Source organism: Giraffa tippelskirchi, chromosome 4 (genome assembly GCF_054371585.1).
Source record: "Giraffa tippelskirchi isolate mGirTip1 chromosome 4, T2T-mGirTip1v1.2.pri, whole genome shotgun sequence".
NCBI lineage: Eukaryota > Metazoa > Chordata > Mammalia > Artiodactyla > Giraffidae > Giraffa > Giraffa tippelskirchi.
The window spans coordinates 29,278,239-29,305,160 of NC_137278.1; the positions used below are offsets into that span (position 1 = coordinate 29,278,239).

General features: G+C 40.5%; 1 long non-coding RNA gene across 1 annotated transcript in view; it reads right to left on the reverse strand.

The window, feature by feature from the left end:
• Positions 1 to 338: 338 nt before the first annotated feature.
• Positions 339 to 26,922, reverse strand: part of LOC145546563 (uncharacterized) — a 95,030-nt gene continuing 68,446 nt past the window's right edge. Inside the window, exons 2-4 of the long non-coding RNA XR_014083032.1 lie at positions 13,167 to 13,462; positions 11,248 to 11,386; positions 339 to 809 (exon numbers count right to left, since the gene is read on the reverse strand). This is a non-coding gene — a long non-coding RNA (uncharacterized LOC145546563). The remainder of the gene's footprint in view (positions 810 to 11,247; positions 11,387 to 13,166; positions 13,463 to 26,922) is intronic.

Here is a 26,922-nt window from a genome sequence, read left to right on the forward strand (position 1 = left end):
TTTCCAAATTGAATTTGGATGATTTTATTATTTATGGAATGAAGTCATTACTGGAATTTATCCTGTAAGATATTTGATAATTTACCCTCTCTCGGACACAGCAACATTTTATCACATTCCATAATTAAATGTTACGTGAAGCCTATTCATAGCTTTCTCCCTCCTACACCCTTTCTCTGGCTCTGTCCCCTTTTGCCCACAAGAAACCTTTCTTACAAGCCTCTGTGTCATCTTTCTACAAATCAGACTACTGGAAATTTGTGTCTGCGGTGCTATCTGTAAACAAATCACTGTATTTTCAAATCCATGTAATTCCCAAAGCATTTTCACAAACATTATTTTATTTGGTATTCAAATAGCACTTGAGATAGGAGTAGGAAAAGTTATCATTTCTTCTTTGCAAACAAAGAAATGGAAAGAGGGGGTTAAATCAGTGACCTAGATATCAATATCAGGGTTGAATCCAGGTCGTCTGACTCCCGGGTGAGGGCTTTTTCTACAGGACCATGTTAGTCGAGGCAGAAGGTCAGGTCATCTTCATCAGTATTGCCCTTCTCCCATTATTCCTTCAGTGGTAGTCTCTGGCCATGTGGCTGATTAGATTGGCCTTGTTATTGATAATGTGTCATCTATCTATTTCCTCCAATATCAGGCATCTATTTTAAGATACAACAGGGAAGTTAAAGATTTCTAGAAGTCAGTTACCACAGAGCCAAAGACAAGCACATGTCTGTAAAGGTCGGACTGTGTTTCAGATGCAAATCTCTAAGATGCTGATGCCAGAATCATCAACTTCCATTTGGTGAACTCTGAAATAGGATGTGGGATCAGAAAAAAATGGTTGAGTTTGATAAGCTGCTTTTTATTATGGTACTTTAGTTGTTCTGAAACATGCAATCATTTTATAACACATTGTCCTGTTGGAAGTATGACTAAAAAAATTTCACCAACACCAGGTAAGCGAGGAGACCACAAAAATCTGGTCCTCCCATGGACTAGAAGTCATGAACAGAAGACATGCATTTTTCTCTTCTCCCCGGGCTGTCTGTCAACACTAAATTCTGTTCTGCAATAGAACATTGAGTCTCTGCCAAATTGAAAGAGTCCTCACAGCCTCATCTGATTGAATTCATTTCTATCACTTCTAAAGAAAGCTTATTCAAAAATATAACTGATCTCCAGGCACATATGTTATTTTATTTTTTTCCTTCAACTCTTCCAGCTTTGTCCTTTAATACCCCCACAATTCATATTTGGGATAGGGATTTTGCAAATTAAGAAGCTGGAAAATATTTCATGTCTGCAAAGTTTCAAGGCATATGCTTCGCTCCTTGTTACTGGAAACACTGTCCTCGAGAAAGTGTATACAACTGGCAGATAATCCCTCAATGTCATTGACAGCTTGTCACTAGTGTATGCTGATGGCTATATGACATCAGGTTCATCCGACCACAGTGCCATAACACAGAGCAAGCACCAAAGTAAAGATTCTGAAAAAGCTACCAAATCTACGGTATTGGCTGTTTTGAGGTGGCTCACTTGCAGGTCTGTAGCATGGTTTGGACATATCATTTGCAAGATAACCATCCAGACAGGGGACTGAATGAAAGGAATACAGCTTTGGATGTTTTATCTGATGGAGAGTGAGAAAGAGAATATGTTTTATGGTATTGTTCAATGAAAGCTAGTCACCAATTACCTGCATCCAGCCTCGTACAATTCTAAGTGGAATTCCAGACCCAGAGGAAAAGATTTAAGGGAAACAATGTGGGGAAGACAGTGTAAGAAGAAGCCAGACTGTATGATAAAAGAAATGAGATGGTAGTAACTAGAATTAATTAAAATTAAATAAAATTAAAGGTTTAATTCTTCAGTCATATAAGCCACATTTCAAGTACTCAAGAGCTATACTAGTCTAGTGGTTACTATGTAGGTGAGCACAGTTGTAGAGTTCCTTCATCACAGAAAGGTCTATGGGACAGCCTTATTACAATGAGTTAAACATTTCTATGTGATCCTTCCAACCATCTGAAGACTCCCTTCATTGAATGGATGATTTTCAAGAGAAGCATAAAACAGGTAAGAGAGCTTTGGTGTACAAACTCTAGATCTGACTCCCCCAACTCCCACTCCCAAGGCTTACTCACAGTTTTTTGTCTAGTAAATCAGAGACCACAGGGACAGAGACAGTATGGAGCTGTTTCTGGAAGAAACAAGCCTAAGGTGTTATCCAGCCTTCAAGTGCTCAGTAAGTGGTTTAATTATACTAATCATCATGCTCAGTAGATTGTGTCTATAAATTTCATTCTGCAAAGCAATTGTCAAATCATCTTTTCTCTCATTATGTTAGGGAAGTGTATCTACTTTTATATTTGAGGTTTCAAACAGCAATCACGATCACAAAAATGAACGCTGACTGATTTTTTAATCTGAGCCAGGAACATACATGTCCAGATTCAGGTTCTGTTATTACTATCTACTTCCCAGTGAGCTGTGTACCCTTGGATACCTTTCCTCACTAGCCTTAATTTTCCTAATAAGTAAACTGAAGAAGATAGTGGTCTTTGTGAGAACTAAATCAATGCTGTATATAAAGCTCTTAGGTCAGTGGCTAACACAGGGTAAGTGTGAAAGTGTTAGTCACTCAGTCATGTCCTACTCTTTGCAACCCCATGGACTATAGCCTGCCAGGCTCCTCTGTGATGGAATTCTCCAGGCAAGAATACTGGAGTGGGTAGCCATTCCCTTTTCCAGGGGATCTTCCTGATCCAGGGATCAAAATCGAGTCTTTTGCATTGCAGGCAGATTTTTTACCCTCTGAGCCACCAGGGAAGCCCTAACACAGGGTAAGTACTTATTAAATGTTAGCCATTTTAATTACCATTTTCTAGACATTTTAATAAATACTATGCATCTATTATCTTATGCTGATTCTTATGATAGCCCTAATATATACATTGTGTGTATGTATATATATATATAAAACCATTAGCAATATTTAACAGATGGAAAACTGAGAGGTTAAGGGATTTTACCAATTTCACTCATGAGACAAGAGGTGGAGCCAGGATTTGAATCAGGCACCCTACCCTCAGAGCCTGAGCAACCAGCCTTGACAATGGCATCAATCTTGTAGGCTTATGATGGGGATTTTAAGAGGTAAGGAAGATAAAGAATTTAGTGCATATTTTTCAAAAATTATTTTTATGCTAAAGCTCATTAAGTAATGCTTTGCAGTGCGACAGTAACTTTAGTGTTTTGTCATGAGAAGGTTGTTATCATGTTATCAGAATGGAAGCACTATCCAGCGTTCAATTTACACAAGTTTTGAGCCATCTAATAATGCATCTTTTATGGTGATATACCATTCGTTCTCTTAAATTTCATTCTGCTTTGATAATAACAAATACAACAATAGGAAGAGGAGGAGGAGGGAGAAACAGAAGAAGCAGCAGGAAGACAGGAGGAGTAGGGGGAGGAGGAGGAGGTGGAGAAGGAAAGAGGAAAGAGGGGAAGAAGAGAAAGAGGAAGAAGGAATTGGACTCAAGCAAACCACTAAGCAAGTGCTACCTAAAACAAGGGCAAGGACAATACATTTCCTTGGAAACCATAATCTGTTCTTCATGGAAGAGTCTTAAATGAAATGGAAGGTAATACCTATGTACAGGGAGCTGTCCCCAGACATAGATGCAAAGAGTTCTGAACTTGGCTAACTACACCCATCCAAGGTTGTGCATACTCCCTGCCAATTCGCCATGGAGTAACATCAAAGGAAATGCACTGCAGACCACAATTTTCCAGCATGTTGTTCCAGCCTGAAGCAGCCTGTTAATATTAGCATAAAGCAACATAAGTCACTTTGGAAGGCACAGTGGGGGAGACAGTATTTTTTTATTCCTCCTTTTCAGAAATGTGTTAAACTATAATTCTGGATGCTTAAGCTGACTATGTCTGTACCAAATAACACCTGACCTATGATTAAGGCAAAGTCTTTGCATATCCTGTACTTTTCTTTCATTCATTAATGAATATATATTTCTGTGGTTTCCAAGGCTATGCTACTTTGCATAGTGGAGGAAGGACCATTTGAATGCTTGTCTTTCCAAAAGATGGTTATAGTGAAGAAGGATAAATGGCCTTTCTGAAATATGTAACATATTTCCTATACCAAAAAGAGTGGGTGAACCTAAATTCTCAATCTTCCCGTGCAGTATAGCATGATATTAGAAAACAACAACAACACATGAATATTCTGAAGAATTTAGATAGTGGTTACCTAAAGCCTGAGACAATGGCAACCCACTCCAGTACTCTTGCCTGGAAAATCCCATGGACAGAGGAGCCTGGTAGGCTGCAGTCCATGGGTCGCTAAGAGTTGGACACGACTGAGTGACTTCCCTTTCACTTTTCCCTTTCATGCATTGGAGAAGGAAATGGCAACCCACTCCAGTGTTCTTGCCTGGAGAATCCCAGGAATGGCGGAGCCTGGGGGGCTGCTGTCTATGGGGTCGCACAGAGTCGGACACGACTGAAGCGACATAGCAGTAGCAGTAGCAAAGCCTGAGAAGAGTCACTAATACATGTGATGATATTATTAAGATCTAAGAAAAACGTGCTTGGTTAAAATAATAGGTAAAAACAAACTGGCTGATTTTTTAAAAATGAAGCTGATCCCACAGAGGGATTTCAAATTTCAATTCCCCAAATTCCTTTGGGAGATGTGACTTAATAAGAACTGATACAGAAAAGGAAACAGAGACTTAGATGCCCATAATAGTGCACTGCTACATGACAAAATTTACTGTAATGTTGGGTTGCATTACAAGAGGTAGACTATCCAGGTGATGGGAGGTGATAGTTAGAACAATATGTTCTGTGTTGGAGAGAGATGATCCAGAGTTTAGACAGCTTATACAGCGATGGTAGAAAATATTAGGATGATGGGAAGGTGCATGCCTCTAAAAGATGTGTGAGCAAGATGCTGAAACTCGGAAAACATGAACTGTGCAAGAGATGCGTGAGAGCAAAGGAAAAGACATTATATCAATTTGATAACAAACATCATATGTATGGATACTTTTTATTATATTATTGCCTTTTCAAGCATGCCCTGCCTCACTGTCTGATACATCTTCTGCCTCTGAAATTGTGCAATCTAGCTGAGCTTGACTCCTTTCGGGGCTGTATATTTTTTCACCTCGTATTTTTTATAATCAGTCTCCTCAAGTCTCCTGTGAACTTCCCCAGGCCAGGGGTTCTGTCTTGTTTAGCTCTCTGTTTCCCACAGCAAGGCAAACAGGACTGACTACAGGAGGCCCTCGGGTGACTATTTGTTGATTTCCTCCAACACACCCTTTTTTGCTTGCTATTAGGTTAAATACTGTTCACAATCTGAACGAGACATCTACTTCAACTTAGCTGTTTCTCCTGATCTTCCATATGGACCATCATGATGTGTTATCATTAGCAGCCTCTTAAATGCCTTAATTGGAGAAGTTAGGCATTTGGTATCAAGAGGGCACAGAATTCAACTGAGCATAGATACTCCAGTATCTACCTTTCAAAATCTGAGAGAGGAAATAAAAAGGCTTTGGGGTAGCAAGAGCTATAACATAATTGGTAACACCTGCAGAGAGCAGGTGATAAATGTATGAGGAGGATAAGGGATTATCTTCAATTTTTTTCCTGTTGTCATTCCCCATACACACATCCCTGTTGAGTAGTATACCTCTAACGGAGTCAAACCTGTTCAGGAAAAGAAAAAAAATATCAAATAGTAAAAGATATTCTAATATGAACAGCACTTTCAGAAATGCAGTGGAAATTCTTAATAAAAACTATTTCATCTCTTTTCTTTCTTCCCATCACAATCTGAGTTATTGAGGGTAAAAATTCAAATGAACATATCTTACCAAAATATTTATTCAAATAGGAATGTTAGTGATTTTCAGATGCTTGCCGGCAGAGTGGAAACAGAAAGATAAACGACTTTCTCACCCTATTCGGGAGTTATTGTTATCATCCAGCCTGTGATGTTCCCTCATTATCGAGGGGTACACAAATCCAGGCAGTGCATAATTTGGGAACCAAAAGTAAAATAGTAAAACATTTCTCAAGATGCCTTCACCATTTCACCATTTTTTAAAAGAATTTAAATGCAGGAAAAGAAGTATAACTCACAGTGGCTCTTCCCCCGGCATTAAAATTCTAAGCACAAAGCTCTGTGCATCGCTTCTCTACAGGATGCGACGAACATTTTGCAAAAAGTGGGCTGAAACCCCAGTCCATGTAAGTCCTGGGCCTTCTGGAGCAACACCAGTGTTGACAAAATTCAAGTCATCACATTTTACAGATTGTCAGACTGAGGTCTAAGGGAGGGAGGCAGCCCTGACTTTTCTCATACTCATCCAGCAACACTTAGGAAATGAATGTCTTCCAGTCTTCTTACCAATAGACAAAATAATCACTTGCGCTGTTTACTTCCATTTTAATCAGTCAGCCAATCAAGTCTGAAATGAGAGCTTGCTTAATTATGCTTTCAACCCTGTGCTTAGCTCTGCTGTAAAGAACTGAGAAAGCAAATGCAGATTTGCCCTCTAGGAAACCTGACTTAGACACACCTGAAACAATTAGAGAACAATACAGGAGGAGATGCAATTAAGTGAGAAATGTTAAGCAGAGTGATTATAAGTGCTTTGAAGGGCTCCAAGGTGTGGCTCCAGCAAGGGGAGAATGTCGATAAAGACAGGGTCCTTTCTCTTTCAGCTTCTTTGTCACCCTTCCCACCTCTTCCTGGTTGCACCATTTAAGATGAACAGAAGAAGCTGCTTCCAACATGGTGCCCTCTGCACAGCTGCCAGTCTCCTCCCCTGTTCTCCCTCTCACTTTCTGGCTCTGTTTAGGCTGATGCTCTTGTTACTTCCTGAAATCCTCTTCCATCAGTTCAGTTCAGTTCAGTTGCTTAGTTGTGTCCGATTCTTTGCGACCCCATGGACTGCAGCACACCAGGACTCCCTGTCAATTGTCCATCACCAACTCCGGGAGTTTACTCAGACTCATGTCAATTGAGTCGGTGATGCCACCCAACCATCTTATCCCCTTCTCCTCCTGCTTTCAATCTTTCCCAGCATCAGGGTCTTTTCAAATGAGTCAGTTCTTCATATCAGTCCTCTTCCATCAGCCTATTTCAAACTGCCCTCTCAACTGTGTAAACATCTCCCCCAGGTAACTCTCTCTCATCACTCTTCCCTTGTCAATCAATGGTTTCCTTCTCTGGCATTTCTCAGAGTCCATCTTATTCCAAAATAGTGACAGACAGGTCTTTGCTCTTTTCTTAACCAGTCTGTGGGGGTCCCCAGAGGAACACACAGACCCATAGCAACAGCAGATGTTTAAAAATGAAAGAATATTTTAGTGGTCCCAAGGTTGGTCTCAGGGGTATGCTATGACAAACTTCTCTGATAGTACTAAATAAAGCACTGGGAGATGAGGTCAGTAGCCTCAGAGGATAATGGCTTATTTTGGTATATATAGAAAATTTGAACTTTTAGTTCCAAACTGACTCTTGTTTGGGCCATGTATCAGCCAATGGCCTTCACACCATCCTCACTGTTACAGAGCCCGGAATGCAAAGTTCTTTCAAAAAAGAGCTTTTACAAAGAGGAAATAAAGATAATAGTTATTTAAACCTGACACCTTTTTATACCTTTATTTTTTCCAAACTAATATGTCAAACTAATTCAACTTATCATGTCCATTTTTCTCCAAAAGATGACAGGGATCTGAAGTAAATGAATATGCTCCAGATAATATGGAAGGCAATGCAAATACATAGTCAAACTTAGAGCATCTCAGGACTATAATATAACCAGAGATAGAAAATTTTAATTTGAAAGTTAATGATTCATATATCACTTGTTATCTTCACCTGTCAACACTGCTGACAGCCTGTGTTAATATTTGGTATTTTCTATACTTTATCTTGTAAAAAGAATTTTATCCTTTCTTACTGTATTCCTCAACACGGATAAAAAAAGAGGTCAGACTAGCGTTTTAAATTTTATGCATGGAGGATGATAACAATGGTGTCTAGTGACAAAAAAAGACCCCTATCTTCATAGGAAAAGGACTAATTTCTCTTCAGCCATAGCAGCAGGTAATTGCTAGAACCAAGTCTATATCCATCCTAATTGATCAATGACAGCCTCACATCAGGAATCATGCTTTTGAAGGCCAGCCAGTTGGTGACAACTCAACATTTCTGAAAGTCAGCCAATGAATAACAAAGATTTTTGAGGAACCATGCTTACACAGCTAAAGATCCACCAATATCTAAACACTCTTGTTTTTAGAATTCTACCAATCCCTGAACTCCATAATTCCTGATTCCCTACACAAGGCCACTTCTCTGCTTTTTCAGGGAGGGCTCAAAACCAAGTCCTCCCTCAATTAGCAAGGAAAAAGTTCATGTCTCTGTATATAGAATGATGGCTGCTTTCATGTAATCTAATTTGCTATCTCACCAGTATATTATATTTGAAGATCTATTCTCTTGCTTATTTATTTATACCTCCATTTATTTCAAATAGAATATAAGGTACTTAAACACTATAAAAGCCAGTTAACAGCCCAAGCTGTAATATGCAAAAGGTTGGTCTAGGATGAAATGAGCCGATAAAATTGTTTATACTTGTTGATTTATTCAAATGTGACATCTCCATCAGTTATTCACATTTCTGTATCCTTATCCAGTGGCTACTAAGATCCAAGCTTCAAGCATATTATCAACAGTGAGGAAGAGGTTATAGAATATTCCACTATTGTAACATAGTGGACAAAGTCAGGCCCTTCGGTGTTCGCCTTCATCTTAGATTGAAAGAGGTTCCCAATATTTATCCAATTTTTTCAATATAAAAAGTATGAGGACAAGAGTGAGTAATTGCCCTCCTGTATATTTGAGGTATTTGAAATAATAAAATCTCTTTTAAATAGCAATTATTTTCTAAGAAACAAAAGACATCAATGGGACTGTGCATAAGCAATTATGTATCATTTTAAAGTAGAATTATATATTTGTCAGAGGATCTCCAATAAGAAAGCTTCCCTGGTGGCTCAGAGGGTAAAGCGTCTACCTGCAATTTGGGAGACCTGGGTTCGATTCCCTGGGTCGGAAAGATCCCCTGGAGGAGAAAATGGCAACCCACTCCAGTACTCTTGCCTGGAGAATCCCATGGATGGAGAATCCTGGTGCAGGCACAGTCCATGGGTGGCAAAGAGTCGGACACAACTGAGCGACTTCACTTGCACTTTCTCCAATAAGAACGCCATATACATAATTGTAAACACCACTGTCCTCTTTCTTAAAGTTATTTTAAACATCATTTATAGACTGTTCTACCCAAGTTTATCACCGTTTAATGCACAAAAACTTGTTGAAGACCCCATATAATGGAGAGTGACTTGCATATGATATACTATGATAGCATGTCCTCTGTAAGAATTATTATATCCAAAAAGAATTCATTGGCTATTTAATAAATGAAAATCAAGTACCCTAGAATCCTGTGTTTAGCTAGGGGTGATATGATAAATATCACAACTCTCCAAGATCCTTTATATCCTCTGAGCAAGCTTGCCTGCCATCTGCCGCAAACCTGCCTGCCTGGCCTCCATGGTCTCTCTGGTTCCTATCTCAATGCTTCTGCCCAGGCTCTTTTCCCAAATACATACTGTTATTTTCTCCCTTCAGCTCCACCCACCCAAACTCATTCTTCCTCTCCAGTTCCATATCCAACAGGAAGGTATATATTATCACTTCATGAGATACTCATCTCCCTCCGCAGAGCTCACATACACTCTTCTAGTCAATGCCTTCATTTATTCATTTACTCAAAAATGTTACATTTTACCTCTTTGGGAAATATGTGGATGTTTGGTAATTACCAACTGTTGCCTTGTATTATAGTTTTCTGCATCCCCTCTTATCTTCCCTTATTAGCTCTTACACCTTGCTGCTGCTGCTAAATCACTTCAGTCATGTCCGACTCTGTGCGACCCCATAGACGGAAACCCACCAGGCTCCACCGTCTGTGAGATTCTCCAGGCAAGAGAATAGGTGGGTTGCCATTGCCTTCTTCAATGCATGAAAGTGAAAAGTGAAAGTGAAGTCGCTCACTCGTGTCTGACTCTTCGCGACCCCATGGACTGCAGCCTACCAGGCCCCTCCGTCCATGGGATTTTCTTACACTTTACTTGAGTGCAAAGGATGTGCATTTTTGGTCACATGGCATAACACATGCTAGGTGGATGAACAAGTTTGCCTTTGGCATGGCAGGAGGGCTCACAGCAGGTGAAGCATGTAAGCAACATGTGATTCAGTTATCAAACAAGTGTCTAATCTAGTCAGGTGTATTTTGTTCACCAGATTTCCCTTGAACAATTTTTTTTTAAATGTGCTTTCTGCAGAGGATGAATCATGGGCCCTCTAAGAAATAGCACTTGAAGCAGTATATTCACAGAGTGCATAAAATAAGTTTTCAAACCTCCAGCTATTGGTAATTGTCAATCATTTTTAAAAGTCTATCAATTTAGCTCACATGCTGCTAGAACTCTGTGTGCTTGAATATCCCTAAGGACACCATATATTCCTGAGATTATTGTGTTTATGGATCTCTCAAAGCATGGAAGAGACCTCACAGAGGCTTGTTAAGATAACTAACAGTAACCAATATCAGACGAGGAAGGGTAATGGCACTAGACCATTTGTCTTTCAGTTTGGAGGGCAAAGAGATTGATGGTGCTTTCCCATGATCACGACAGGCTGCAACGCCTATCTTAAGAACTGGGATGTTTTATCCATCCACCACCTGTGGTTGTTTAAGAAGCAGAACCTTGTGCCAGAGAATGAGAAAACAGATGCGGGCATGACAGAACCTGTGTCCTCAAGGTGCTCATGGTGTTTGGGGTGGGCTTCCTCCTGGTATCGGTCCCTCTCCTGACACAGGTCTGTGCAGAACAGGGCTCCCTGAGGCTTGTCCTCACTCAGCCCCAGCTGGCAGGTGGTTGCCAACCTCCCTCCGTCTGTGGAGGTGTCTCCCAAGACTGTGGATCCTCTTCCTTCCCCTCTCCACCTGTCTTCTCTGAGAGCTCATCTGTTTGCAGTGCTTCTTCTCTCACCAGGATGTAAATGACTCCCAAATCTATTTCTCTACTTTGCATGTCTATCTCTCTACATCACAGGGTACTTACTGCATGCTGTTGGCAGGCAATCATTACTCAGTAAATACTTGCTGCCTGATTGTAGAGTAAGATGGAAGTAATCTTCTTTCGGGTAAATGAATAAAGGGTTTTCTGGGTCAAGATGGCCTTGCCCTTCCAAAATTCAAAACTAGAGAGAAAAGGAGGAAATTACTATAGGTAAACTCCTTAGAGGAAAGGACTGTATAATTTTTGTTCAATATCTGCTGTTTTATCAGCTGAGCATTGCCTTCTTGTTCTGGAATTGCTCCCTCTCCCTCCATTTAACATTCAGAAGAGCCATGTTACCCTGTGACCCTGTACCATACCTGCTAACTGGGCATTTGACCCAAACTAGGTTAAGGGCCCCCTAACCTGGGGTTTTTTAACTTGGAACTAAGAGGCATTCTCTCTGTTTGATGTCTAAAACTGGTAAATATGAAACTCCAGGGATGTTTTCCTTCATCAAGTCAGTAACTTAGGAAATGTTTGCTAAGCATTTACTATGTGCTAAACACCTTGTAGTGAAGAACCAGAACAGAAGTCTGACTGTTAGTAAAGAAACACAGAAGATAAACAAGCATGCAGTAAGTAGTCATATGGGCTTCCCTGGTGGCTCAGTGGTAAAGAATTTGCCTGCAGTGCAGGAGACGTGGGTTCAATCCCTGGGTCGGGAAGATCCCCTGGAGAAGGAAATGGCAACCCACTTCAGTATTCCTGCCTGGGAAATACCATGAACAGAGGAGCCTGGTGAGCTACAGTCTGTGGGGTCACAAAGAGTCGGACACGACTTAGCAACTGAGCACATACAAGTAGGCATATGATTTCAGATGTGATAAGCCAGAAATCCACTGTCTAAAGAAATCACTGCATGATTACCTACATAATTTTCACTCAGATTAGGCAGGAAAGAAAACAAAGCAAGAATAGAATGCTCATTGTGATACATGCCTATTTCTCCTTATCTTTGCTGTGGTTTTTTAACATGAAAATAACAGTAGTAAAAGTAACTATAGTAATGACTCCAACACAGTGAAGTGGTTCAAGGTGTCCAGCAAGTCATTCAATACAGTCAGTATCTCACTTAATCTGTACACCTGCCCTTTGTGATCAACACTGAAAATTAGCCTGATTTTATAGATGAAGAAATCGATTCATAGAGAAGTTCAGTATGCAGTCAGGGAACAGAGTGAACAGTAGAATCCCACACTAGAACCCAGGCTGCCTCCCACCAGCATCCTGGCTTTTACCCAGGGTCTGGGGAGCCTGGTGGGCTGCCGTCTATGCGGTCGCACAGAGTCGGACACAACTGAGGCGTCTTAGCAGCAGCAGCAGCAGCAGTCCCATACTGATCCTGAGCAGCCTCCACGTCCAGAAACCATGGTGAATAAAGGACATCTTGCCTCAAGGAGCTCACAACCCAACCAGGGAGCAAAGCCATCAGGGGACAAGTGTGATACAGTAGCTGTTATCACACAGACATAATTTTGTGGGACTATAGAAAAAAAACTGCATGGGGGCTTCCCTGGTGGCTCAGTGGAAAACAATTTGCCTGCTGTTCAGGAGACGCAAGTTCAATCCCTGATCAGGGAAGATCCCACATGCAGCAGAACAATGAAGCCTATGCACCACAGCTGTTGAGCCTGTGCTCTCGAGCTCAAGGACCTGCAACTACTTTAGACCGTATGCCCTAGAGGCTGTGTGCCACAAAAGAAGCCACCACAATGCAAAGCACCACAACTAGAGAGTAGCCCCTATTCACAGCAACTAGAGAAAACCTGTGTGCGGCAACAAAGACCCAGCACAGCAAAAAATAGATCGTTGGGTTTTTTTGTTTTTTTTGTTTTTTTTTTTTAAGAAAACTGTGTGTGGACTGTTGGTCTCAGCTCCACTGAACCCTCTGGAGTCATCCGAAGGCCAAGCTCACCTACCTGCACGCAGATCAGCTCTGACCTAGTCGTGTCTGCTGCTTCTTCAAAAGGCAGGATGTTGGTGAAGGCCCTTCTGGGTGAAGTGTGGATGTGGCGGTTCATTTCTGTCCTTATGTCTGGAACAAGTTGTCCTTGGTGTCTGCTGAAAGTGCAAGGGATAAAGAAGCATGACTTCTGTCCACGTGTCTGCTGCTTTTTCAAAAGACAGGATGTTGGTGAAGGCCCTTCTGGGTGAAGTGTGGATATGACGGTTCATTTCTGCCCTTATGTCTGGAACAAGTTGTCCTTGGTGTCTGCTGAAAGTGCAAGGGATAAAGAAGCATGACTTCTGTCCACCTTCCAATCTAACTCATCTTTACAACTTACTTAAAAGAGGGCACTTGGGAATGTTCTCAGGACTTCCTCCAGGCAAATGTGCTGGTATAGCCAGTGCTGAAAAATGCATCAATCCAAATATGAATTCAGTATCAAATGGAAAAGTGCTTCTTAACTCTCCAGTCCATGCAAAATTATATTCCAAACTCCATGAACCTTCCTGGGATTTTTCATTTCTTTTTTCTTTCTTTCACTTGAACACATTTCCACTAAATTGACTGCCAGTGAATTAAAGAGAGGATGGCCAGAAAGGATAGTCTCTCCTTCGGTCATTCATCTCATTCTCACATTTCTCAACCCTCCATTTTGGCCTTCCTACTAGAAAAAACCCAGGTCAGGGTCCGGAGCGGAATGAACTGCTTCTTGAAGAATCCACGGCCTGTGGCCTGAGCAGCAGCCTGCAGGGCAAAGGGTGGGGGCAGGAAGAGGGGCTGGGAAATGTAGCAGGAAAGTGGGTTAGGAAGGCGTCTTTAGAGTTCTCTTAGAAGCTAAAGTGCTGGAAATTGAATGTCAGAGCCCAGCCAGATTTTCCTTCCCCAAGGGCACCTTTTCTCATCTGGAGAAATATTAAGTTCATTTCGACAGTGCTCTCCTGGAATTCACAATTGATATCAGTTCAGGGAACAGTACAAACCCAGCATAGACCCCTCCTCTTCAGGGTCTTCCCAGGCCCCTCTCCAGGCAGGGTGCATCCTGCTCTGTCCCCCTAGCACACACTCTCACACATTCCTGAGCCCTCAAGGTGCCTCTACATTCCACCCTACCTTTCCATGCTCGGCTGTGCCTCTGGCTGAATTACAGAAGTCTGCTCACAAGAATATATATAGTCAGTAATGCGGTGATACCTTTGTATGGGGACAGATGGTAACTAGACTTATCGTGGTGATCATTTCGTAGTGTATAGAGGTATCAAATCACTATATTGTGCACCAAGATCTAACATAGTGTTATAGGTCAATTACACTGTAAAAGAAACAGCCAAACAAACTCACAGAAAAAGAGATCATGTTTTATGGTTATCAGAGGCAGGGGTTGGGGGCACAGGGAATTAGATAAAGGTCTTCAAAAGGTACAAACTTCCGCATTATGAGACAAACAAATACTAGGGATGTCATGTACAATATGATTAATATAATTAACACTGCTGGATGTTATACATGAAAATTGTTAAGAGAGTAAAGGCTAAGAGTTCTTATAACAGGGAAATGTTTTTGTTTTTCTTTTTTTGTCTATATGAGATGATAGATGTTCATCAAACTTACTGTGGTCATCATTTCATTATTCATGTGAGTCAAATCATTATGCTGTGTGTGCCTTAAACTTACACAGTGTTATATGCTAATTATCTCTCAGTAAAACTGAGGCACAGGGGAGAGAAAGAACCCTGTCTCATTCCTCTAGAATCCTCTGGAATTTGAAGAGCATGAAGACCATAGATTTGAGGTTAAGTACATGTAATTTAAACTCTGGCACTTATATCCAATAGGTGAGGACTGACTTGGGCTTTTTAATCCCCTCAGGGACTCCATTTCCTGATGGCAACCCACTCCAGTATTCTTGCCTGGGGAATCCCATGGACAGAGGAGCCTGGCAGGCTACAGTCCACAGGATCACAAGAGACAGATATGACTTAGTGACTAAACCACCACCACCACCACAAGGAGAGAGAGTGATACATGCCTAACCAAGGTGCTCTGATCATTAACAGAAAAATTAAAGTAACTCACATATTTTGAAAGGTTGCTATGGGATGAGCACTGTTCTAAGACACGAGCAAGCATTATTTTCTTTAATCTTTGTAACACACTGTAATCACAGTCTGAGCTCTATTATATAGATACAGAAATTGATGTTTAAAGAAGTTAAATAACTTGCCTAAGGTGCTTAACCTGGAAGACACATGACAGTCATAATAACAACAATAGCTATACTTTGGAAAACTCAGCAGTGGCCACAGGACTGGAAAAAGTCAGTTTTCATTCCAATCCCTAAGAAAGGCAATGTCAAAGAATGCTCAAACTACCACAATTGCACTCATCTCACACGCTAGTAAAGTAATGCTCAAAATTCTCCAAGTCAGGCTTCAACAATACATGAACTGTGAACTTTCAGATCTTCAAGCTGATTTTAGAAAAGGCAGAGGAACCAGAGATCAAATTGCCAACATCTGTGGGATCATCAAAAAAGCAAGAGAGTTCCAGAAAAACATCTATTTCTGCTTTATTGACTATGCCAAAGCTTTTGACTGTGTGGACCACACAACTGTGGAAAATTCTGAAAGAGATGAGAATACCAGACTACCTGACCTGTCTCTTGAGAAACCTGTATGCAGGTCAGGAAGCAACAGTTAGAACTGGACATGGAACAACAGACTGGTTCCAAATAGGGAAAGGAGTGTATCAAGTGTGTATATTGTCACCATGCTTTTTTAACTTAATACAGAGAACATCATGAGAAATGCTGGGCTGGATGAAGCACAAGCTGGAATCAAGATTCCCGGGAGAAATATCAATAACCTCAGATCTGCAGACAACACTACCCCTATGAGAAAGTGAAGAAGAACTAAAGAGTCGCTTGATGAAAGTGAAAGAGGAGAGTGAAAAAGTTGGCTTAAAGCTCAAAAATTCAGAAAACTAAGATCATGGCATCCGGTCCCATCAGTTCATGGCAAATAGATGGGGAAACAGTGGAAACAGCAGCAGCTTTATTTTGGGGGACTCCAAAATCACTGCAGATGGTGATTGCAGCCATGAAATTAAAAGACGCTTGCTCCTTGGAAGGAAAGTTATGACCAACTTAGACAGCGTATTAAAAAGCAGAGACATTACTTTGCCAACAATGGTCTGTCTAGTCAAGGCTACGTTTTTTCCAGTAGTCATGTATGGATGTGAGAGTTGGACTGTAAGGAAGGCTGAACACAGAAGAATTGATGCTTCTGAACTGTGGTGTTGGAGAAGACTCCTGAGAGTCCTTTGGACTGCAAGGAGATCCAGCCAGTCAATCCTAAAGGAGATCAGTCTTGAGTGTTCATTGGAAGGACTGATGTTGAAGCTGAAACTCAATACTTTGGCCACCTGATGTGAAGAACTGACTCACTGGAAAAGACCCCTGATGCTGGGAAAGATTGAAGGCAGGAGAAGGGGATGACAGAGGATGAGATGGTTGAATGGCTTCACCAACTCAATGGACATGAGTTTGGGTAAACTCTGGGACTTAATGATGAACATGGAGGCCTGGCATGCTGTAGTACATGGGGTCACAAAGAGTCGGACAGGACTGAATTGAACTGAACTGATGGTTGACTCTATGCCAGAGGAGTGCTGACAATTTTACCTCTGTTGTCTCATGTGTTCCATATAGGAAACTGTATCTTATGAAGTAACTTTCTGTGGCTATTTAATCATTATGTAACAGAGAAGAGATGTGACTCCATATCTCTGAGTCAAATCCTCTGAGCTTAACCATTATCAACTGCCTAGATATCAACTGTCTATAACCATTCTCTATAGAGTAGCCAGAGAAGGCAATGGCACCCCACTCCAGTACTCTTGCCTAGAAAATCCCACGGACGGAGGAGCCTGGTAGGCTCCAGTCCATGGAGTTGTTAAGAGTCGAACGACTGAGCGACTTCACTTTCACTTTTCCCTTTTATGCATTGGAGAAGGAAATGGCTACCCACTCCATTATTCTTGCCTGGAGAATCCCAGGGATGGCGGAGCCTGGTGGGCTGCCGTCTATGGGGTCACACAGAGTCAGACACGACTGGAGCGACTTAGCAGCAGCATAGAGTAGCCCCATTCAACCACAATAGAGTTATTAGGGAGAGAATATAGGTTTCAAATCTTGTTAATACTAGGTCTGATTTTCTTTTTAGTTTCTTAATGGAGAGGGGCATAAAAGAGAGAACAGTGAGGAAGATTTGGGTGTGTGTAGAAGTTGGTCTCAATTGTACAGATCTTGAAATAAAGGCTAGTTCATAACCTCCTTAATTTGGGAACCAATATCCACAATATTCATTGCAGGCTCCCAAGGTGTTAGAATCCAGAGTAACATCTAAAAAAAAAAAAAAAAATGGATTCAAAGAAATTTTTTCCACCAGCTTCATTGCCAAAACAATGGTAAGGATACAAACAACTAGTAAGGGAGAGTTAAGTTGTCATTGTTGTTGTTCAGTTGCTGTGTCATGTCTGACTCTTTATGACCCCATGGACTGCAGCACAACAGGCTTCCCTGTCCTTTACTGTCTCCCGGAGTTTGCTCAAACTCATGTCCATAGAGTCGGTGATGCCATCCAATCATCTCATCCTCTGCCATCCCCTTGTCCTCCTGCCCTTGATCTTTCCCATCATCAAAGTCTTTTCCAATGAGTCGGCTCTTCACACCAGGTGGCCAAATGTGATCTATTAACTTGATACAGCATCATACAACCATGAAAACAGTAATTACAAAGACTAGGAAAAGGCACAGGAGAATGCTTGGAATTTTACCATATAATGTTATCTGATAAAATACAATGTCATGCACCTTATAATGACATCTGCTTAAAATACAAATATGTATGAAAGTGAAAAGCAGAAGTTAATGTAAAATGAGTTAAATATTTGTGCTCTGTGTGATGGTAGGATTCTGGGTGATATTCCATAGATTTAAAAAAAGTCCTATTATTTTGACTGTCAAATGTCAGAATTAAATGTCCAAATACATTCTGGACACTGTCCCGGGGGAGTTCCACGGAAGAAAAGGCAATGACTAAGCACATGTATTTTTCCTCACCATTATTTCCCTGCTCCATAGACACAAGGAAGACTAACAAAGAAAATTAGCACATGTAGCATTCAGAATAGGTTGCTCTGTTGCCCACATGACATATCTATATATTACGTTTATCAGATGCTTTCATAAGGCAGGTACGTGCTACATGTATCCTCACAATACTACTTTTCAAGACAAATGTAGAAGACACAGGAGATGTGGGTTCAATTCCTGGGTTTGGAAGATCCCCTGGAGTAGGAAATGGCAATCTATTCCATGGACAGAGGAGCCTGGCAGGCTACAGTCCATAGGGTCACAAAGAGTTGGACACGACTAAGCACACCCACACACAGAATAGGAATCTCTTGTTCACTGGGACAGGAAGGTAAAATGATGGGTCCCTGACTTGAACCAGACTCTTCACAGCTAGCCCAGAGTTCTTCTCACTGTACCAGGCACTCTCTATACCCTGATGATAGCAAATACCAGCTTGTGCAATTGAAGCTATGACAAACCTAGACAACGTATGAAAAAGCAGAGACATTGCTTTGACTACAAAGGTCTGTATAGTCAAAGCTAGGGTTTTTCCAGTACTCTTGTATAAATGTGAGAGTTGGACTATAAAGAAAGCTGAGCACTGAAAAACTGATGTTTTGGAGCCGTGGTGTTGGAGAAAACTTTTGAGAGTCCCTTGGACTGCAAGGATATCAAGCCAGTCAATCCTAAAGAAATCAATCCTGAATATTCATTGGAAGGACTGATGCTGAAGCTGAAACTCCAATACTTTGGCCATCTGATGTGAAGAGTCAACTCATTGGAAAAGCCCCTGATGGTGGGAAAGATCGAAGGCAGGAAGAGAAGGGGGTGACAGAGGATAAGATGGTTGGATGACATTGTTGACTTGGTGGACATGAGCTTGAGCAAGCTCCGGGAAGTAGTGAAGGACAGGGAAATCTGGAGTGCCGCTGTTCATGGGATCGCAAAGAGTCAGACACGATTTAGCGACTGAATAACAACAGTCTGAAAAAAAAGATGCCATTGGGGGACTTCTCTAGTAGTCCAGTGGCTAAGACCCTGTGCTCCCAATGCAGGGGGCCCAGGTTCAATCCCTGGTCAGGGAACTAGATCCCACATGCTGCAAGTGACGATCCCATATGCCACAGAATATTGAAGATCCTGTGAGTAACAACTAAGGTCCAGTGAAGCGAAATAAATAATTTAAAAAAAAAAAAAAGATGCTATCAGAAATGAGGAGGCATTTAGGGCCGAAATTATTTCCTTATTTACTGAGAACTTTTTTTACCAAAACCACTTCTCAGCTGGCCCCAGCAAAGCCAAAGAGGATGCCCAGTTGTCACTTCCCTTCCTTTCTGCTGCGCCTGCATCTACAGCCACCCTCTGTTCCTTTAAGCCCTTTCCCTTTTTCCAGTGTCTCTCCTATTCCTCCGTCAGCCTCCTCTTTCTGAGCTAGGGAGATTGGTCCTGATGCTCTCTCCCAGGCTGACTCAGATCTTTAGCCCTGATCTCTCTACAAAATTAAAGGCTTAAACTTCTGCATCAGAAAGTAGGACTGGGAAAAAAACATTTGGGAAATCATAAATTTACACACTTCTGTTCAACAGCCAAGACATCACTGCTCTCACCCTTACTATCTGTGTACTTCTGGTCCTCAGAAGCAAAGGACCACAAGAGGGTGAGTGGGACACCTGATTTGGCACAGCCCTGGGACAGACAGCCCTGAGAGGGAGGCTCTCTGCTTGATGTCTTCATAGCTTCACTGAGAGTACAATAGATGTCCTATGTGATGTGGCCAACAGTGCATGCTACATGCTTCTTCCTGCCAGTACTGTATGCAAGATGGGGTGTGTGTGTGTGTGTGTGTGTGTGTGTGTGAGTGAGAGAGAGAATAATTCTGGGAAGTCCAGTTTGGGCCTTTTGAAATGTATCAAACATCTATGTCTACAGTAACCTGGGATTTAATTTCCTGCCCCAGCCTCTCTGTTTAACAAAGGAAGAGGCTGCCTATCTCGCAGCACTTTTCCTTTTATTCAAGTTAAGCCTTCCCTCCTGCCATGGTTGTAGGTCATGACCTTGGTTGCTCCCTGCAGATTGAAAAGGTTGACTCCTAGATCTATACGTGACCAGCTTAATTCTAGAGAGACTGTCTGAAGTACTTCACTGTGGTTGAGTTTCCACGTCATTTATCACTGACATCGTCTCATGCATGAAAGTGCAAGGAGATTTAAGGAGCTGGCATTTGCTCATAAGGTCTTCTTTACAGGAATGGTCCCTAACATGCTACTTTACTCACTTTGTCACTGAAACATAACTCCTCTCCCCAGCATTTCTGTCTTCCCACTGAATAGCAAAACCCTGAGTAAGTGGGGAGCTTTACTGAGAACTCGTAAGTCTTATTGTACTAAAATGTGCATGACCCCAAGGGGCAAGGTCACCACCTGTCTTTGCACTCTAAATCCCATGCCTCAAAAACAGCCAGAAAGAGCTTGGTGTTGTAAGAGTATGTTGCCTGAATAACCAAGAAGCCCTCTGACACCACCTAGAAGATTAATCAAGAAAACATTACTTTTCTGAGTTTGAGGAGAACTGGGTTTTGTTTTGATCTCATCTGGAGTTTTGTTTCTTTGATTTATTTTCATTTTTCAAACCCACACCTTATTTTACTCTATTAAAACTGAAAAAAAATTAAAATCAAGATAAAATCTTGATGAGTCTATAACTAATTTTATGGGATTCTTCATTTTAGTACTTTGGCCACTTGATGTGAAGAGCAGACTCATTGGAGAAGACCTCAATGATGGGAAGGATTGAGGGCAGGAGGCGAAGGGGGTGACAGAGTTTGAGATGGTTGAATGGCATCATTGACTCAATAGACATGAGTTTGAGTAAACTCCAGGAGATAGAGAGGGACAGGGAAGCCTGGTGTGTTGCAGTCTTGTGGTCACAAAGAGTCAGACATGACTTAGTGACTAAACAACAACATTTTAGAAATAGAATTTCTAGTTTCACTAAAACAAGGGACTATAATAGAAGAAGCATTCTCTTGTAAAGGAGTCAATATTTAGGATTGTACAAGTGCAAGGAGTCAAACTGAGCTTCCAAAATCAGAAGTCACTCAGAATCGACATTTTTCTCCAGAAAAACAGACACTACATTCTGAAATATTAATACTCTATACAGTTAACAGAATATCCTCTCACAGGTTCTGTACTCAGAGTTTGAAAGATCTGATATAGATCTACCCTGTTATATAGGCACTCCAAGGACTAGTCCCAACACACACACATCCACACACACCCACACACACACAGAGGCACACACACACACAGAGATGTTTTCTGACATATGGTCCTACATTGCCTCAGTTGAAGACATTTATTTATTTGAAAATTAGTATACTGTGAAGTTTCAATTAGTCCTTGAGAATGAGCCCCTCTCTGGAAGGACATGTATTAAACTAGTAAGAGGACTTATACCCTAGAGATAAAGCTTCTGTGACATTTATGTATTAGACTTACTGGATTATTTTAAAACTTCTTGATGATTATAAGTGAAGATACATCCCATTTAATCTATTTGTATCTTAGCTACAGAGAACTAATGAGTCATTATTCAATTTTGCCATACACTTAGATTTGTATTGCTGTCTGTTTCACTGTGGATCTGCTCATTTTGGTCAATGTATAGTAGTAATATTGGTGAATGTATAATGAGTGCTTACTAAGTTCTAGGTTCTTCACAAGAACTACATCATTTAATAGCAATGCTTTATTTTCCTCATTCACAGATGAGGAAGTAAAACAAAGAGAGCCTAGGTTACCTGCCCAGGTGATATAGAGTCCGGGAGGCCTGGCTCTGGATTCTCCAGACTTCACTAGTCTACCTTGCTGCCTTGCTGTTGGTATGGGAGCTAGCTAACCGAGCCTTGCCCTCAATGTCTGACCTTAAAGCAAATCCTCCTGCAAATGTACAGAAGGTGAGCCACAGGGAGGGACATCCTGTGCAGTTCCCTCCTCTTGAGTGCAGGCAGAACCTGAGATGGCTTCTAGATGATAGAATATAGCAAAGGTGATGGGCTAGTCCTCCTTGGTGATACTATGTTATATGTGATTCTGTTATATAGTGAGCTGCCACGTTAAGAGAGGGCCCGTGAGAAGGCCATGAGGTAAGGACTGTAGGCAGCCTCTTAAACTGAAAACTATCCCCAGGAGACAGCCAGTAAGACAACGGGGACCTTGGTCTGAATTCTGATCTGAATCCTGCCAATAACCACATTGGACAAGAACTCTGAGCTTTGGATGAGAACACAGCCTGGCCAATACCTTGATTTCAGCTTATGAGTTGCAGAGCAAGGGGCCCAGCTAAAGCCTTGCCCAGGCTCCTGACTCATGTTTTAAGTCACTGAATAAGGTAACTTGTTGACATTCCTGTTGTCTTGGCCAGTGATCTGTTTCTCACTTACTGCAAAAAAAACTCCTTAGGGCTCATTGTGTCTCTAGTTCTGGTTTCCTCCAAATTTGCCTGCTTTTTGGATAGCTTTTGACAATGTGTAACTTGATATGTAATTCTTCACTATCAGCTGTAGTATTAGCATCTAAAAATCTACAGAATGAAGTCATGGGATACTGTAAAAAGCCTTCCCTGGTTTGGTTCCAAATTACATATGTTCTAATCTCTTGCCACCCACTTCATGCACTATTCATTAATCTGTTTTTTCAATCAATCCACAGTTACATGCTGCCTACCTCTTATCAGAAAGTGTTCTATACACTGCGAATATGAAACCTAAATAACATTTCTTCCAAAATAGGCCTCTAATATAGTTGAAGAAACAGACAACTTAATCAACTATCCATTCGACACAAAAAGGCCATATCTTGAATAAATCAAATGGTATAACTCCAACTCTATCTCTTAGTATTGATAAGAATTTGGAGAAGTCAATGTTTGTCTCTGAACTTCAGTGTTTTCACTTGCAAATATTGGAAATAACACCTAACATCCCACAGCAAAATGGAGAAGAATAAAACTTGATGATACCAATAAAGCTATTAGCATAAAACTGAATACAGAGAGAAGATCTAATAGGTATTTATTAAATTTTGATATTCAGTTTTGTTGTATTTGTTGTCACTTATCTTTCACACGAAGTGGAGTAGGCCAAGGATCAGGGCCAGGAGGTGGGAGAGGCAGGATGCTCAAAGGAAGCAAGCCTTGGGGTGAGTCTAGAAGGATGGAAGACTTACCCCAAACAAGGAAACTTTGCAAGTTGGGAGTACAACATGTGTGTGAAGACACAGACGCCTTAAACAGCAAGATGTGTTCCAGGCGCAGTAGTTGGGCTTGTCTGAGAAAAAGATGCATGTAGGAGAATTAATTTATAACCTCTCTCATTTATTTTTCCCAGTACCCATCTTTACTCCCTCACAAAACAAAAAGAAGAAAAATATATCTGGCACTCATGACACACCAGACGTTGCTCTAAGGACTTTATACTTAAGAAGCCCTTTTCTCTTCTGCACAATATGTTGTGTAACTAGTAAATCATAGATCTGGGATCTGAACCCAAGGATAGGTGGTTCTGCACTCCAGTATGTATATATCTCCAAAGTCCACCAAAACTAACAGAAGCAAGGAAGCAAAATAAGGAAAACAACTGGGTAAATCAAATCATTAAAGCTTACCCAGTTTACTGTCTTTAGCACAAATGAGAAAAAAGAAACTCAGGAGGCTAAGTGACTCTTCCTTCAATATTGAATGCAGTAAATGTAAGTTATAATGTTAGAATCTATATACCTTCAGCAACATAAAATTCCTACCATGTCTGTGAATGCATATCATGCATATATACATATGTTTGTTACATAGATTTATATGTATGTATGTATGCATGTATGTTGGGAGTATCTGTTTAGTAGAGTGAGTAATTTAATGGCCTTTGCTCCATGAACTGTGTACTTTGTGTTTAAAATCAATCAAATATTGACTGATTGACCTTCCAGTTGAAAACAGCAGTGAGAAAGCAGCCTTTCATACCACTTTAGAACATGCACAAGTAATATCAGATACAGAATTTCTTACAAATATCTTGAAGTCTTTCTGGGGAAGGGGATATTTCAGATGAATAAAATAGAAACTCCTAATTTATAAAAAAAAAACTACTCTTTTTAGAATGTGCTGTGATCAGTCGCTTTAATCGCATCCAGCTCTTTGCAACAGTATGGCCTGTAGCCGACCAGGCTTCTCAGTCCATGGGATTCTCCAGGCAAGAAAACTGGAATGGATTGCCATGCCCCCTCCAGGGGATCTTCCCCACCCTGGTATCGAACCCATACCTCTTATGTCTCCTGCATTGGCAGGCGGGTTCTTTACCACTAGCACCACCTGGGAAGCCCTTTTAGAATATAGGTAATTCATTCAAAAGACCCAAGGTCACCAAACAATTTGTTCCTAAAACACACTTCTAAATGTATCTATAGTTTTTGCACATAATTTCATCAATTCATTTAACAAATTTTCTTGAATGCTTACTTAAGTGATATACTATTCCTGGGCACCTGGGATACAAAACAGACATGATCCCAGCCCCGGTGAAACTCTGCTACAGCAGAGGAAAACAAACAATACAGAAGATATTTAACAAAATCTATATAATATGTGATATAGCGGTAAATTCCAGGGGAAAAGAGAATACAGATTCAGGTAAAGGAGAGCTAGAGGTAAGGGCTACAGTATTAAATACAGGAGGCAGGTTAACCCTTTTAAAAAGATGACAATGGAAAAAACTTAAAGATGGTGAGAGAAGGCAGTTAGATATCTGGAGAAGAGCTTTCCAGGCTGAGGAAACAACAAGAGCAAAGGCCCTGAGGCAGGAGTGTGTCTGGCTTAAGAAATACCAGGGAGTCCTGCTGCTGCTGCTGCTGCTGCTAAGTTGCTTCAGACATGTCCGACTCTGTGCGACCTTCTAGACAGCAGCCTACCAGGCTCCTCCGTCCATGGGATTTTCCAGGCAAGAGTACTGGAGTGGGGTGCTATTTCCTTCTTCAACCAGGGAGTCCAGTGGGATTCAAACAGCATGACTAGGGGGTAGGACATAACAGAAGAGGTAACGGAGCCAGACCGTGAGGAGAGTCCACTCTGCAATGGAAACCCACAAGGGATTTGGGCTGACACTCTCACTGTCTGACAAACGTTTAAAATGTTTCTTAGGGAGACTGTATAAAAATGCCTTAGTTATCCAAATGAGAATGCTGGTGACAGACTGTACAATGTTTCTGTCTCAGGGAACTTCCAACACAGCACCATCAAGCAATATGTTTCCTATAGATTGTTTGAAACCTAGTGACCTAACAATAGAGTCTATTATTTTTCATTTTAACTGTAAATTTCATTCCTAATCCCCTAAGTTATTGTCAAAATCATGTGTAAAGTTTATAATATGCCACTTTTGACTCAGGATTAATTGTCTTTAGTTTATATAAATATAATGAATTACACTAACTGGTTTTCAAATGTTAAAATAATTTTGCATGCCTATGGGAAATCCTCATGAAGTTTTCTTTCTCTGATGCTTGGTTACTTCTGATAGGTGCTGAGTTTTTTCATTAAAAAAATTATTTGTGGTAATTATTTCAGTCCTATAACAAACCTTTTTTCAAAGAAATTCTATGTTTGCTTGCCAACATTTGATATTGCCAAATTTCTGATTTTTTTGACATTAATATAGTTTCTAATAATGAGGTGGCCTCATGTTATTGACATAAAATCTATTTTGTCATAGTTTGTTATTAATTAGGATACAACTGAGGTCTATTTCTTGGCATTTATTTCAGATTTTTGGATCTATAATGAGAAGTGAAATTAGTCTATTTTTTTTTTTTGTACTAGCCTTTCCTTGTTTTGATATAAAGGTTACAAAATTCTCATAGTTATGTGAATTTTTCTTTTTTAATTTTCTTAAATAAATTACATATTTATCATAGGAAACTTTTAAATTGAGTCATCATTTCTCTGTTTTATTTTTCCTGATTTCTATCGGACTAATAAAGATTTACATAATCCATTTTTTCTACTGATACGAAGCCATAAATTGTATTATTAATCTTCAAATACTTTACTCAAATTTACCAACACATTTTTCTACTAAAGCTAAAGTTATTCAATGCTTTTTCCTGCCTTGCAAAACTTATCAAAAATCTTAGCATGCCTTAAAAATTCATAGCATTCCCATTCTGTTATTGCTGTCTGTATTTTTAGATTTACCTTTATAAATACAAAAAATTATTTTTACTTACAGACATAATTTTATTTTTTCTGTGTTCACTTGTTTCTCCTTTCCATGCTCTGAATTCATATCTCCTCTACCTGAAAAGCATGCTGTAATAAATCTTTTGATATTATTCTGTAAATGGTTTAACAGTTTTTATGTAACTGAAAAATGTCTGTACTTTACCCTCACTCAGGAATGGAGATTTAGCTGAGTGTAAAAGTCTAGGTTAACAGTGAGTTTCCCTCAGGATTTTGAATATATGATTCGATTGTCTTCTGGAAATGCTTTTGGGTGATATCTGTTCTCAGTCAAATTACAATTTATGTGTGTGTAGGTAATCTA